Here is a 15,131-nt window from a genome sequence, read left to right as displayed (position 1 = left end):
GGTGTGTATGAACAGGGATGCCATTCATATCGGAGCGTTACTCCCTAAACGTTGAAGTCGCGGACGCTACAAGTATTGACTTCACGCACCAAGAGCGGTACTGTCGCGTCACGTAAGAGGCGGCCCGCGATCTTAAGGAAGTGTGTGAATCAGGCCCGCAGGACACCACAGCTTGCACATGTTTGGCCTAAACTCTGTCGGGACACCTTCAATGGAGTCTGAATTGTCTACGGAAGAATACCAGCCCGTTCTTCCTCAAATCCCGGAATCAGAGAAGTATGATGGGTTCTGGAGCGAAGTTGACGTTCTAGTTCATCCCTTAAGTTTTCCACGGGTTTTAAGGAATGTTTTTGTGTACAAACCATTGCCTCACAGAAATTCATGTATGACAAAATGCGCTGTCATGCTGATACAAGCATTTAATTGACCTTGAAAATGGGAAGTGCTAGTGCGGTTTAGATATATGCCAAGGGAAAACGCATGACATCACCAATGACAGTGAATGCACGCTATCATTAACATGACCGAGGCATGAAACTTAAAAAAAAAGCAAGATGGCAACGATAGGAATTTAAAAAAATGCAAGATGGCGTCCAAAAAAACACAGTCCAGTGTTTTACCACAGATTAAAATGAAACAGCTGATCAGTATGTAGCTACAGAGTTGGAAAGTATTTAGGTATTTGTTAAACATTACAGCGTTTCCACCTCAGAAATTATTCAGCTTCATATGAAGTGCATAAAGTGGCGCCGTTCGTAACATATTCACACATACAAACGAAAACCTGAATTTCGCACCATGTTCAGAAGTGTCTAAATAAGTTTCATTATTTACGAAAACAGGCAAGCGTGTAAATGTGTAAATTGGTATCATGTTAAAAGTATTCGAATGATCAAAATTTTTTGCACGAAGCTCAAAACTGTGGGAATATTGACAAAACTGTGGAAATATTGACAATACTGATATAACTCACACTATTTTGAAGCCAAAAAATCCGTAAGCAAAAACTTATCTCTCTCTCTCTCTCTCTCTCTCTCTCTCTCTCTCTCTCTCTCTCTCTCTCTCTCTCTCTAACTCCCTCCCTTCCTCCTCTTGTGTTTGTTTTCATATTTCTCTGAAAAAGTGTTTATGTCTAATACTGTACTGTGTTGTAGTAAATTTCATCTCACAACTGTAAATTTTATTGGAAACAAATTTTATTGGACACAATGTATGAGAACAAGTATAAACATTCTGGACATAAATAGTTAAAAACCAATGTTCACTTATGCAATTTAATTAAGTAATTAGAAATACATATATGTCAAAGATGAGTTTTAACTATTATTCCACTTCAAAATGCTAAATTAAATCATCCTCTGCTTTATGCTTCTCTTCCTTGTTGCCAACTGTTGACAGTACTATTGAGCGTGCGTAGTTCGATCTCCGAACACTTGGTGTAAATCAAAATGGACCGTCAAGTTAAATATATTCACAATTACATTGTTATGAAATCCATAATGCTTGTCAAGCGTCACAACGTTATTTCCACGTCTATAAGGTCTGAAAAAATACGTCAGCAACAGAAAAATGCGATGTTTATGTCTTAGGTATCTTAAAGTTAAGTGCGACCAAGCCCATAACAACACAAAACACTTGCTGAAAAAATACTATGTTAATAAGGTAAGAACGCGTAAAATAGCTGGCCTGAATCATTCTCAGCAACCGAAGGAACGCAGTTAATATGTTACACGTAAAGTATTACTGTGGACTCACAAATTAATTACCACAATGCCAATTCCACTCTAAATTGTTCAAAAACTGTTCAAAACACATACAACATGCTAATCAGGCAGTCGACATTTCTTCCTAGACCTAAATGACAGTGTGATCAAAAACAAACCTGAACTACATTGAATATATATATATATATATATAGGGAGAAAGAGAGAGACAATGCTTACGTCAATGGTCAAAAATTTATTTTCTTATCTAAAATGCTACTGGCAGGTTCGTAAAGCATGTGGTTCCAGTACTTCTGTGTCTAATGCGTATGTCAAAAATTGCAGAAATTTTTCAAAAAAGCATTATCTTACCTAGCATCATTCTAGGGAATAAAAGAGAACACGTTATGTTTTACTCTAGAAAAATGTAATCGATGGTGCTGACAGGCTGATATATCTTTTTATTAGATTCAATCCAGGCATAGTCAAGTATACGTGCAAAAATGAACTTCTGAAGGAGTCTGTGACATTTACTGATCGGAGCTGCAATACCAAGGTTCTCTAAAATGTTTACAGATTATAATCAGCTACTAAATAATTCTAAAATCACCGTACTGCTCCAAAATACGAGATGTAAAAACACACAGCTTAGCCAAACAGAAATGAACTGATGAAACTCCAACGTATGGAGGGAAGAAGGCGTTTTGATGACATCTTTATTACAATGCATCACTTAAAATTAATGCACAAGGAGAGCATTATAATGCATGTAATACTGGTATCAACATGGCACAAGACAAAGATTGACAGACTTCCACACTCGGAGATCAAAAGGCGATATCTCAAAAACAAGATCCTTGCAGCAAAGTAAAAAGTTTATCAGATAATGAAAGATTATCAAAATGCACACGTAGCTTATCATAATAAACAAAAAATTCCGTGTTCTACCCCTACACAGACCCAGGGGGCCTGATCATCTGCTATGTCTTCCCATGCAAAAAGCATACGGAGGGACCATGTGGTGAGTACACCGCTCTCCCAGTCGTTGTCAGGTATCTCAATCTTGGACCGCAACTAATCAGCCGAGTAGCTCCTCAGCTGGTCTCACAAGGCTTAGTGCACCCCGTACCAGTTATCCCACCAACTAAAAATCGTTTCTAGAGTTTCGGGTTTCTATAGAAATAATATCCAGTCTATATCTTCGAAATCATGTTGCGCAAGCGATACTGCTATGCAGGCTATATTGCTATGTGCTTGATATCGAAAAGTACGACGAAAATGGTATAATATTATGTCAACCTATGCGGAAATACATGTGTTCTCGTAATCCCAGAGTCTGGAGATGGGTGAAGAAACACGAGTAAGCAGGAAGGTCCGTACCAGAAACAGTAACACAAATGTACCGAGGGGTGAAACGAGTTAGTCTTTGCACAACACTTCTGAGAGTGACTTCGATCCCCTGAGGGCTTTCTGATCTAAAAGGGTCGATTTTGTATGGCGGAGGAAATGAGTTGTATGTTTATTACATCGACACGGTATGCGGTGATGTATTGCTGGCTTGGAGATTGGTTTCACACTCTAATATTCAAGCTCATGTCCTCAATGGGAGAGCAGTGTAATTGAGACTTTCTGTATTTGACGATATGTATGGCACTTTGCGAGGTTTAGTAGTCAGTGAAGTACGGCGATCAGTGTAAAATAGTTCTTTGCCACTGAAAGTCATGTCTGCAGAAAGAAAGGAAAGGTGGACAGTGCTTCCCTAGGACTGAGGAGAATCGTGACATATAGCCAGTGTGAGTGTAGGTATACCATAAGTTTTTTGGGTGCTGTACAGATGTAAAAGATAACGGTACTGTTTGTGTAAAATGTGTATATATTGCATTGCAAAGTTACTGTGGCTTATATTGTGTAAAATGTGTATATATTGTATTGTAAAGTTAATGTGGTTTATGTTGTGGCATGTCCAGATAAGATGAGTGTGTGTCCTATAGTGAGGGACGTAAAGATTCAGGACATCAGTAACCACAAGGGTATGAGAGAGATTTTTTTTATGTGGAAAATTAATTGTTCTATAGATACTGAGACTCGTTCCAGAACCACAGCCGTCAAGAGGAGACATTACCTGTACATTGAGCAGCATCGTAATATTTAATTGTAGTTAGACTGGTAAATATGTGCCTGGCTTCCAATATTCTTAGAGTCTTGTATGTATTTGATGAACTGTAGGCAACTTTTGGGATTCAACTGTCAGTGCGATATAGCGATCTGTGCAAAATAATTTTGCCACTGAAAGTCTCGTCTGAAGAAAGAAAAGGGCGGATGGTGCTCCCAAACCGGTAGGCGCGGCAGTTTGACGGGTAAGTTCAGTGACGGACGGGCTGTACCGTTAGGAATGCACCCTGTGCTATTGTGGAAAGTATTGCAACATCTCTCTGTCCGCCCTGGATCCTATGCATCATCGTGCCAGCAATGGTACCTGGCCAAATACGTATTTCGACAGGAAATTCTCTTAACTATGAATGAGATGCCAGCGCCTCATCCTTGCAATACCCGAATGGTCGCGTCGAAGCTTTGCGGGGACCGCTGTGCACCCTGACTCCGGCGATGGCGTCGGGTGGCGAGATTTATTATTTATTAGCAATCTTTTGTTTAAACTATATTCCATCTACATCTACATATCTACTCTTCTAGCCGCAAAGCGGTGTGTGGTGGAGGGCACTATTCGGACCAAAGTGATATTTCCCCCATCTCTGTTCCAGTCACTGATCGCGCGAGGGAAAAACAACTGTTGAACACTTCATTACAAGCTCTAATTTCCCTTATCTTTGAATGGTGATCATTGCACGTTATGAAAGCTGGTGGTAATAATATATACTCTACATCCTTGGTGAAGATAGGATTTTGGAATTTAGTGAGCAGCTTGTTCCGTTTAGCGGGTCGTCTATCTGCAAGTGTATCCCACTTCAAATTTTCAATGAGATTTTTAACGCTCTAAATGTATCAGTCACGAATCTTGTGGTTCTTCTTTGGACCTTCTCAATCACTTTTAATCAGACCTAACTGGTAAGGGCCCCATAAAGACGAACAATACTCTAAGACCAATTTAAAAAAGAACTACCCCATACATGTGAAGAATATCGAATTAATTAATTTGCAAAAATTTTTTACATCAATGTGGTGTTAGCAGTACAATAGTTAAGGGGAGGCAGTGTGTGAGTAGGTGGCATGGAGCAGAACAGCAGGTTAAGTACTGAACACTAAGTTAATTTGAATAATTTTATGTAAAATGCAGCACAATAATTTAAGAGGGTGGATGGAAGAGAAGAATGCGCTAGAAATGGCGTTCAAAAGCATGTGAAATTCGAAAAATGTACCAGAAAATGTTGGAAGGAGATAAATAATTACTTAATTTGGTATCGAAGGAGGTACAATAGTTTAGTGAAATGGTGGTAACATGGAAAACCACTTAACAGAACAATAAGTAAAGTGCTGACAAAGGCCCAAACATTAGGTTAAGACACCCGGAGTACAATGTCAAACATTAGGTTATGTAACATATTTGCCCCATTCAATTGCTCCTTGTAAGACCTAGATGTTTCCAAACAGCAGAGAATGATGAGCAAGAGAAATCCAACCCCCACAAACTGAATTTTTTCTAAATAAACAATGTGTCCTTTCCATATATTCCAAACATTGTCTAAATTGTTTAAACAATATTCTATACAGAACAATCGATTTCCCTCCAAATGACTGATCAGCTGAGTCTTTTTCCTCCCATTTTCCAGAAGGGAAGAGAGGGTGGGTGGGGAGGAGGTTTCCAGAGGGAGAGAGGTTAATTAATTGATCAACTTAAGTTGTCAATCAAACTGGTAGTAGTGACAGGGGATATTCCAATAACTCAGACCAGAAAGCATACCTGTAGCAGCGAGGGGAGGTTTTCAGAATAGGGAGAGGAGTGGGAGGGGGTGGGGAAGAGTAGGTTAAGTGCAGTGACATAGAAAACCACTTAACAGAACAATAGGTTAAGGACCTGTCAATCAAAGGAAAACAATATGTTAAGTACCTGTCAATCAAAGGAGAACAACAGATTGCCCCTGAGTGCTTGCCTGCCCCTGATGTAGGCAACCTGCACTAACAAAATGTGCTTGCACTGGCCCAGCTGCCATATTTATGTTATTTAGTCCTAATGCCCTGCACTTTTTTCTGTTAAACTGCACAAGTTAGCTTTATCAGCACAAGATGATAAGCATTTCATACTTGTACATAAAGTGAATACCTTAGCTTAGGTTCTTTATCACCTGAAAAATGATGACTCCTTTTAATTTTTATGTATGAAAATGTGATTTCTACTGCAAGAAAAAGTCAAATGAGATTTTTGCATTTATGTGAAACAGTAAAAACATCAAGTGTGACTTGTAAGTGATTTATTATGTAAAAAAAAAAAAACATCAATTTTGTTTATTTCTTCTGAAAGTACCTTCAGGTTAATAGAAGACTGGCCATTAATCCGAAACGTAATAATCTTGATATAAAATCATCAATTCTGAAACACTTGAGCTAACTTGTGCAAAATGATACTATATACACTTAAAGTTTCTCATTGAAAATGAAAGACAAAAAGAATGAAATTTAGACTATGAAGCTTGAGGACATGATGTAATACAATTAGATATACAATTAGAATTGGATAACACATGGTTTCTGAATCATGAAAAGAAGGTTGTATGCATGGAAGAACCCTAGAGATACTAAAAGGTATCAGATAGATTATATAATGGTAAGACAGAGATTTAGGAACCAGGTTTTAAACTGCAAGACATTTCCAGGGGTAGATGTGGACTCTGACCACAATCTATTGGTTATGAACTGTAGATTAAAACTGAAGAAACTGCAAAACGGTGGGAATTTAAGGAGATAGGACCTGGATAAACTGAAAGAACCAGAAGTTGTACAGAGTTTCATGGAGAGCATAAGGGAACAATTGACAGAAATGGGGGAAAGAAATACAGTAGAAGAAGAATCGGTAGCTTTGAGGGATGAAGTAGTGCAGGCAGCAGAGGATCAAGTAGGTAAAAAGACGAGGGCTAATAGAAATCCGTGAGTAACAGAAGAAATATTGAATTTAATTGATGAAAGGAGAAAATATAAAAATGCAATAAATGAAGCAGGCAAAAATGAATACAAACGTCTCAAAAATGCGATCGACAGGTAGTGCAAAATGGCTAAGCAGGGATGGCTACAGGACAAATGTAAGGATGTAGAGGCTTATCTCACTAGGGGTAAGATAGATACTGCCTACAGGAAAATTAAAGAGACCTTTGGAGATAAGAGAACAACTTGCATGGATATCAAGAGCTCAGATGGAAACCCAGTTCTAAGCAAAGAACGGAAAGCAGAAAGGTTGAAGGTGTATATAGAGGGTCTCTACAAGGGCGATGTACTTGAGGACAATATTATGGAAATGGAAGAGGATGTAGATGAAGATGAAATTGGAGATACGATACTACGTGAAGAGTTTGACAGAGCACTGAAAGACCTGAGCGAAACAAGACCCCCGGAGTACAAAACATTCCATTGGAACTACTGATTGCCTTGGGACAAAACTGTACCACCTGGTGAGCAAGATGTATGAAACAGGCGAAATACCCTCAGACTTCAAGAAGAATATAATAATTCCAATCCCAAAGAAAGCAGGTGTTGACAGATGTGAAAATTACCGAACAATCAGTTTAATAAGCCACAGCTGCAAAATACTAACACGAATTCTTTACAGACGAATGGAAAAACTAGTAGAAGCCGACCTCGGGGAAGATCAGTTTGGATTCCGTAGAAATACTGGAACACCCGAGGCAACACTGACCTTACGACTTATCTTAGAAGAAAGATTAAGGAAAGACAAACCTACGTTTCTAGCATTTATAGTCTTAGAGAAAGCTTTTGACAATGTTGACTGGAATACTCTCTTTCAAATTCAGAAGGTAGCAGGGGTAAAATACAGGGAGCGAAAGGCCATTTACAATTTGTACAGAAACCAGATGGCAGTTATAAGAGTCGAGGGACATGAAAGGGAAGCAGTGGTTGGGAAGGGAGTGAGACAGGGCTGTAGTCTCTCACCGATGTTATTCAATCTGCATATTGAGCAAGCAGTAAAGGAAACAAAAGAAAAATTCGGAGTAGGTATTAAAATCCATGGAGAAGAAATAAAAACTTTGAGGTTCGCCGATGACATTGTAATTCTGTCAGAGACAGCAAAGGACTTGGAAGAGCAGTTGAACGGAATGGGCAGTGTCTTGAAAGGAGGATATAAGATGGACATCAACAAAAGCAAATCGAGGATAATGGAATGTAGTCGAATTAAGTCGTGTGACGCTGAGGGAATTAGATTAGGAAATGAGACACTTAAAGTAGTCAAGGAGTTTTTTCTATTTGGGGAGCAGAGTAACTGATGATGGTTGAAGTAGAGAGGATATAAAATGTAGACTGGCAATGGCAAGGAAAGCGTTTCTGAAGAAGAGAAATTTGTTAACATCGAGTATAGATTTAAGTGTCAGGAAGTCATTTCTGAAAGTATTTGTATGGAGTGTAGCCATGTATGGAAGTGAAACATGGACGATAAATAGTTTGGACAAGTAGGGAATAGAAATGTGGTGGTACAGAAGAATGCTGAAGATTAGATGGGTAGATCACATAACTAATGAGGAAGTATTGAATAGGATTGGGGAGAAGAGAAGTTTGTGGCACAACTTTACCAGAAGAAGAGATCGGTTGGTAGGACATGTTCTGAGGCATCAAGGGATCACCAATTTAGTATTGGAGGGCAGCGTGAGGGGTAAAAATCGTAGAGGGGGACCACGAGATGACTACACTAAGCAGATTCAGAAGGATGTAGGTTGCAGTAGGTACTGGGAGATGAAGAAGCTTGCACAGGATAGAGTAGCATGGAGAGCTGCATCAAACCAGTCTCACGATTGAAGACAACAACAAAAACAATTCGATACTTTTAAATATGACAGGTTTTGGTATAAAACATAGAACGTACTTTCATTTGATGTAGAAAAATATTTTTTCTAACTGCACCCTCTTGCCTTGTTCTCGGTTTTGAGCTGACCCTCCTACCAAGGGGTCCTACTGACTGCTAAATGCTGTTAGTAAACACTTAGGATGTAATATCAAGGAGTGTATTTGTTGCTCACAGATCGATTTTCTTGCATGAAGCTGTTCGTGCCTTTGACACCAATTTGTGTATCTCATTATGGTTAATAACAAGGTATGTATATAATGATGTAAGTACTTGTTAATCAACATGTATACGGAATGTATTTTCCTGTGCCATATTTAAGGTATTTGGTTTCAGAATAGGCGAGTCAGCCTGAAATTGGTAACCACTGCAGCATCACACTGTGTATTCATGCAACTGAGAAGAACAAAACAAAAATTTAGCAAGTATGCTAAAGAAAGTGTGCCAGAACGGTGTAGAGATTTATTTCTCTCCCAAAAATTGTAACTGTTGATGAATACTCACAGAACTTTTTCTATAATAACTTGTAGACCCCTAAGGAAATAAAATTCTTGCCATTAATTGTATTTTTGCGAAAATGACATCTGCAGAATGCTAGACAGCTAGCACACATTCTGCCCGCATCTCGTGGTCGTACGGTAGCGTTCTCGCTTCCCACGCCCTGGTTCCCGGGTTCACTCCTAGGCGGGGTCAGGGTTTTTTTCTGTCGCGTGATGGCTGGGTGTTGTGTGATGTCCTTAGGTTAGTTACGTTTAAGTAGTTCTAAGTTCTAGGGGACTTATGACCATAGATGTTAAGTCTCGTAGTGCTCAGAGCCATTTGAACAATTTTTTGCACACATTCTGCTTTTCATAATACTTATCAATAAATAACGGTGCGAACATATTGAGGAGGGAAGAGGAAGGAATATTACTTTCTAAAATTCTCGTGTACTTCGAAGACTTTAGAAAGAACGTGCGTGCTCACTTGAACAAAAGAAAGCAAATACTTCTGGTTGAAAGAAAATCACTCTAAGGGACTTCCAGTAACTGCTGAGAGCCTAAATCTATTTTTACATAAATAAGTAGCACTTATTGTGTTGTGAGGGACACAAGCAGCTCATTTTTCAAGGGGGAACCCAAGTTGGGATACGCGAAGTTGATGCCTTGTGGAACGCCAAAGTTTCTTCGAACTGTGTCTGTTATCCAAATCGGTAATGCAAACCATTAGCCATTAGTGTAAGTTGGTGACACTGACTGCACCTGAGAACACTTAGTACCTTAAGTGGGACGGTAAACCGATAATTTTTCTCAAGGAAACCGTGAAAGATCACTGCAGTTTGAGGCTCATTCTGTAATAGAGTAAAATTACACTTTTATGTCATACTCTAGTATTCGCAAGTATCTAAACAGAAATAGCGTGTATATTTGGTATGAGCGAACAGAGAGAGAGCTTTCCATGTTAGCGAACAATCATTCACTATCCACATGTACTCTGGTGTTTGTATCAGACGCCAAGGTCAGGGAGACAAAAGACTGTCGAGCTGAGCGCAGTGTGTGACCACTCGTCAAGTGGGATATCACAGGCTCGGAACAAAGGACTTAGCGGCAAACGGTGTACACACTCGTCGAGAGAGTTATATCGTGAGCCCTGCCTCTGATAGACCTCGCTGCCGCCGCCGCTGTATTCAGAGTAGCTCGGGTGATACGTTGCTTGAGCGAGAGAGCGAAAATTAGTTTTATCACTTTGATCAGTTTATGCCTCTTCTCAGTTAAGGTACTGGAATCAGTTTCATACTCAGCTCTTGAAACTGATAATTAAAATCTATTGACTGGGGTTTTCTCAGAGTCAACGTGGCCTTCATCCAGTAGTCAGATTTAATATTGCCTTACTCATTAAGTTCATAAATGCTATGACGCTTTTCCACACTTGCACTGTTTAGTTAATTACCGTCACATGACTGTGGTTGGCATTTCTTGCCGTGTTCCTTTGTGGGTGTTCACATGCTCTTTTTGTGGTCGCTTCTCGGCCACGTCGTATTTCTTAACTGTTTGGGAATTTGTTACGTTGAATTCAGAGGTCTGCTAGTAACTTGCGGGAGAGGAAATTCTTCGTAAATCCGAGGCTTCGCGTGCTATGTGGTAAGTAGTGTGCCCTAAGCCCTTTGTATTATCAAGTAACGAGTACAGGGGCAAGAATGTGTGTGGCCCTTCCTTATGGTATCGGTAATTATTGTTGCGTGAGTCAGCTTCAAAGTGCTTTTATTTTTAAAACTGAAACAAATGAGCACTCGGTCACAATTTTTTAGTCTTATTAACCAGGTTTCAACACTTCTAAAGTGCCTTCATCAGAATTTAGACATTTAAAGTGATCTGTAACATAATTACAAATTTATGGGAAAAAAATTTGTTTAACAAAGTGTAAATACTGACTTACAATACAAGACAGAGACTTACATGTCACGTATAAAACAAATAACAGGCGAGAAGGGCTTTAGTCACCAAATATTTAAAACGAATGAGTGAAGGCGTGTCTCTGAGGGCTGCTGATACCTGTACAGCTCTAACGGAAAGGTCCGGAAAACTTGTCTTGTTTCCACTCAACGGACTGTTCATAGTAATACCCGGTTATAATGTTGTTGTTGTTGTCTTCAGTCCTGAGACTGGTTTGATGCAGCTCTCCATGCTACTCTATCCTGTGCAAGCTTCTTCATCTCCCAGTACCTACTGCAACCTACATCCTTTTGAATCTGCTTAGTGTATCCATCTCTTGGTCTCCCTCTACGATTTTTACCCCTCACGCTGCCCTCCAATACTAAATTGGTGATCCCTTGATGCCTCAGAACATGTCCTACCAACCGATCCCTTCTTCTGGTCAAGTTGTGCCACAAACTTCTCTTCTCCCCAATCCTATTCAATACTTCCTCATTAGTTATGTGATCTACCCATCTAATTTTCAGCATTCTTCTGTAGCACCACATTTCGAAAGCTTCTATTCTCTTCTTGTCCAAACTAGATATCGCCAATGTTTCACTTCCATACATGCCTACACTCCATACAAATACTTTCAGAAATGACTTCCTGACACTTAAATCTATACTCGATGTTAACAAATTTCTCTTCTTCAGAAACGCTTTCCTTGCCTTTGCCAGTCTACATTTTATATCCTCTCTACTTCGACCATCATCAGTTATTTTGCTCCCCAAATAGCAAAACTCCTTTACTACTTTAAGAGTCTCATTTCCTAATCTAGTTCCCTCAGCATCACCCGACTTAATTCGACTACATTCCATTATTCTCGTTTTGCTTTTGTTGATGTTCATCTTATAGCCTCCTTTCAAGACACTGTCCATTCCGTTCAACTGCTCTTCCAAGTCCTTTGCTGTCTCTGACAGAATTACAAAGTCATCGGCGAACCTCAAAGTTTTTATTTCTTCTCCATGGATTTTAATACCTACTCCGAATTTTTCTTTTGTTTCCTTTACTGCTTGCTCAATATACAGATTGAATAACATCGGGGAGAGGCTGCAACCCTGTCTTACTTCCTTCCCAACCACTGCTTCCCTTTCATGTCCCTCGACTCTTATAACTGCCATCTGGTTTCTGTACAAATTGTAAATAGCTTTTCGCTCCCTGTATTTTACCCCTGCCACCTTCAGAATTTGAAAGAGAGTATTCCAGTCAACATTGTCAAAAGCTTTCTCTAAGTCTACAAATGCTAGAAACGTAGGTTTGTCTTTCCTTAATCTTTCTTCTAAGATAAATCGTAAGGTCGGTATTGCCTCACGTGTTCCAGTATTTCTACGGAATTCAAATTGATCTTCCCCGAGGTCGGCTTCTACTAGTTTTTCCATTAGTCTGTAAAGAATTCGAGTTAGTATTTTGTAGCTGTGGCTTATTAAACTGATTGTTCGGTAATTTTCACATCTGTCAACACCTGCTTTCTTTGGGATTGGAATTATTATATTCTTCTTGAAGTCTGATGGTATTTCGCCTGTTTCATACATCTTGCTCACCAGGTGGTACAGTTTTGTCCAAAGGCAGTCAGTAGTTCCAATGGAATGTTTTGTACTCCGGGGGCCTTGTTTCGACTCAGGTCTTTCAGTGCTCTGTCAAACTCTTCACGTAGTATCGTATCTCCAGTTTCATCTTCATCTACATCCTCTTCCATTTCCATAATATTGTCCTCAAGTACATCGCCCTTGTATAGACCCTCTATATACTCCTTCCAACTTTCTGTTTTCCGTTCTTTGCTTAGAACTGGGTTTCCATCTGAAATCTTGATATTCATACAGGTGGTTCTCTTTTCTCCAAAGGTCTCTTTAATTTTCCTGTAGGCAGTATCTATCTTACTCCTAGTGAGATAAGCCTCTACATCCCTACATTTGTCCTCTAGCCATCCCTGCTTAGCCATTTTTCACTTCCTGTCGATCTCATTTTTGAGACGTTTGTATTCCTTTTTGCCTGCTTCATTTACTGCATTTTTATATTTTCTCCTTTCATCAATTAAATTCAATATTTCTTCTGTTACCCAAGGATTTCTACTAGCCCTCGTCTTTTTACGTACTTGATCCTCTGCTGCCTTCACTACTTCATCCCTCAAAGCTACCCATTCTTCTTCTACTGTATTTCTTTCCCCTGTTTCTGTCAATTGTTCCCTTATCCTCTCCCTGAAATTCTGTACAACTTCTGGTTCTTTCAGTTTATCCAGGTCCTATCTCCTTAAATTCCCACCTTTTTGCAGTTTCTTCAGTTTTAATCTACAGTTCATAACCAATAGATTGTGGTCAGAGTCCACATCTGCCCCTGGAAATGTCTTACAATTTAAAACCTGGTTCCTAAATCTCTGTCTTACCATTATATAATCTATCTGATACCTTTTAGTATCTCCAGGGTTCTTCCATGTATACAACCACCTTTCATGATTCTGAAACCAAGTGTTAGCTATGATTAAGTTGTGCTCTGTGCAAAATTCTACCAGGTGGCTTCCTCTTTCATTTCTTAGCCCCAATCCATATTCACCTACTGCGTTTCCTTCTCTCCCTTTTCCTACACTCGAATTCCAGTCACCCATGACTATTAAATTTTCGTCTCCCTTCACTATCTGAATAATTTCTTTTATTTCATCATACATTTCTTCAATTTCTTCGTCATCTGCAGAGCTAGTTTGCATATAAACTTGTACTACTGTAGTAGGTGTGGGCTTCGTATTTATCTTGGCCACAATAATGCGTTCACTATGCTGTTTGTCCCCCCCCCCCCCCCCCCCCCCCCATGAACCATGGACCTTGCCGTTGGTGGGGAGGCTTGCGTGCCTCAGCGGTACAGATGGCCGTACCGTAGGTGCAACCACAACGGAGGGGTATCTGTTGAGAGGCCAGACAAACGTGTGGTTCCTGAAGAGGGGCAGCAGCCTTTTCAGTAGTTGCAGGGGCAACAGTCTGGATGATTGACTGATCTGGCCTTGCAACATTAACCAAAACGGCCTTGCTGTGCTGGTACTGCGAACGGCTGAAAGCAAGGGGAAACTACAGCCGTAATTTTTCCCGAGGACATGCAGCTTTACTTGTATGATTAAATGATGATGGCATCCTCTTGGGTAAAATATTCCGGAGGTAAAATAGTCCCCCATTCGGATCTCCGGGCGTGGACTACTCAGGAGGATGTCGTTATCAGGAGAAAGAAAACTGGCGTTCTACGGATCGGAGCGTGGAATGTCAGATCCCTTAATCGGGCAGGTAGGTTAGAAAATTTAAAAAGGGAAATGGATAGGTTAAAGTTAGATATAGTGGGAATTAGTGAAGTTCGGTGGCAGGAGGAACAAGACTTCTGGTCAGGTGACTACAGGGTTATAAACACAAAATCAAATAGGGGTAATGCAGGAGTAGGTTTAATAATGAATAGGAAAATAGGAATGCGGGTAAGCTACTACAAACACCATAGTGAACGCATTATTGTGGCCAAGATAGATACGAAGCCCACACCTACTACAGTAGTACAAGTTTATATGCCAACTAGCTCTGCAGATGATGAAGAAATTGAAGAAATGTACGATGAAATAAAAGAAATTATTCAGATAGTGAAGGGAGACGAAAATTTAATAGTAATGGGTGACTGGAATTCGAGTGTAGGAAAAGGGAGAGAAGGAAACATAGTAGGTGAATATGGATTGGGGCTAAGAAATGAAAGAGGAAGCCGCCTAGTAGAATTTTGCACAGAGCACAACTTAATCATAGCTAACACTTGGTTTAAGAATCATGAAAGAAGGTTGTATACGTGGAAGAACCCTGGAGATACTAAAAGGTATCAGATAGATTATATAATGGTAAGACAGAGATTTAGGAACCAGGTTTTAAGTTGTAAGACATTTCCAGGGGCAGATGTGGACTCTGACCACAATCTATTGGTTATGACCTGTAGATTAAAACTGAA

This window comes from Schistocerca gregaria, chromosome 1 (genome assembly GCF_023897955.1).
Source record: "Schistocerca gregaria isolate iqSchGreg1 chromosome 1, iqSchGreg1.2, whole genome shotgun sequence".
Lineage (NCBI taxonomy): Eukaryota > Metazoa > Arthropoda > Insecta > Orthoptera > Acrididae > Schistocerca > Schistocerca gregaria.
The sequence above is the reverse complement of the archived record's forward strand: the minus strand, read 5'-3'. Positions refer to the sequence as shown.